Raw genomic sequence first — 1,762 nt, 5'->3', positions numbered from 1 at the left:
TATATATATATATATATATATATATATATATATATTAATAGAAATGTGAAAGAGTAATAAATATCATGGAGTATGATTACTATTATTAATAATAAGATGACAAAATATTTTTTTTCTCGATTTATAATGTTTGAATAATAAAATCACAATAAATTGAAAAAAGTTTTAAAAAGAGAATTGGGCAAAAATTATTTAAAATCGAAAATAAAACAAAAATATTTGATCAATACTACAATTCTCTATATTTCTCATCTATTTATCTCTTTTCATCTTCTTTCTTATCTCTTTCCCTCTTTTCAACTTCTTCTTAATGCAAAACTTAATGCAAAAGAGACTTTAAATGTTAGGGATTTGACCCCTTAGAAGATGAGGACACTCCACTACAGACCTGCATACAAAAATTATTTAAAAAATTATGATTTGAAAAGTTAGTAAAACTGTGATAAGAATACTTATGTGAGGAGTACTTATGTGAGTGAGACTGTGATTTGAAAAGTGAGTAAAATTGTGATAAGAATATAGCTGTCACTCTTGTCAATCAAAAGCACATAGCTGATAATGATAATACCTATATCATAATATTTACATGATTTACTAAAAATAAATGCTTTGCACCTGGTTATAGGAAAACCAAAACATCACGTCTCTCTCCTTGGAAACATAACTATTTTTTATTTCTATCCATTTTTCTAACTTAACTTAAACATTTGTCTTAACCTATATAATAATTTATATTAAATTTCAAAGTGGTTTATCACATGCATACCATGTTAATCTATGTACAACAATTTCTTAAGGAATAAAAAAATTTAAGCATGTAACAAAAATTTTTGCTCACCTGTTTTAGGGATATTCGAGAATCTTTAGGAATATTTGAGTATCTTTAATTGTTTAGAATTTCCTCAAATCTTTTTTTCACTAATTCCAAGTATTTAGTACTTTATACCTACAAAAATAGAGAAGATAAATTGTCATGAAAAACAAAATCAATGCATTGAAATTCTTTTAAAAAAATACACATTAAATAGAGAAGGAAATGATTTAAAATTAATATTATTAATCCAATTATGAAAAGATAAAGAAATAGTGAAGTTCATAGGTGCAGGTATTAAAAAAAATAATTTCAAAAAGTATAACTTGATTAAAAATATTATACTATCTTTTATAGAGTTTAAAATTTAAATCATATTTATTTTCCATAATTTTATATCAATTATAATATTTGAAATAATTTTATCAAGACACTTCATATTGATTCCTTAATTCAATATTAAGAGCAAAAATTATAGCACTTTTGACCAGTTAAACATAATATGTACAGAATTTTATACCTATTGATTCTATAGCAGATTAGAGGGTGAGAGAGTTGTAGCATATGGCAATGAATACATAATTCTGCATTATACTTATGTTGCAAATCACCAAATCCCAATCATCAAGTGGGTATGTTCTACCTAAAACATGAAAAGTTAAACTCACATACACACAACATAAAAAGTTAGATAAATTCAAATTTGAAAGCTTACATCATAGTTTAGATGCAAACTCAAAATTTTTGTTGAAGCATAGAAAGCCATCATTCCCATAAAAACTCCAAAACATAAAATGCCTCATGTGATATTTTCTGTCACAATAAAGAGAAGAGACGATGAATAAAAATATAAATTAATAGGAATTAATCAACAAAAACAGAACATAAAGTAGAAAGGATGAGCAGGAAAGTGAAAGAAACAAATAACATAAATTTAGAAAAAACATATAA

General features: G+C 24.5%; 1 long non-coding RNA gene across 1 annotated transcript; it reads right to left on the bottom strand.

Moving 5' to 3' along the window:
• Positions 1 to 248: 248 nt before the first annotated feature.
• On the bottom strand, positions 249 to 1,441 carry LOC131640346 (uncharacterized). Its single transcript, XR_009295226.1, has 3 exons — positions 1,332 to 1,441; positions 839 to 946; positions 249 to 388 (listed from the first exon to the last, which is right to left on the bottom strand). It is a non-coding gene; the product is annotated as an uncharacterized LOC131640346 (long non-coding RNA).
• Between the last annotated feature and the right edge of the window lie 321 nt (positions 1,442 to 1,762).

The sequence above is a fragment of the Vicia villosa genome, unplaced genomic scaffold (assembly GCF_029867415.1).
Source record: "Vicia villosa cultivar HV-30 ecotype Madison, WI unplaced genomic scaffold, Vvil1.0 ctg.003067F_1_1, whole genome shotgun sequence".
NCBI classification, from domain to species: Eukaryota; Viridiplantae; Streptophyta; class Magnoliopsida; order Fabales; family Fabaceae; genus Vicia; species Vicia villosa.
This window is presented reverse-complemented; position numbering and strand designations above follow the sequence as displayed.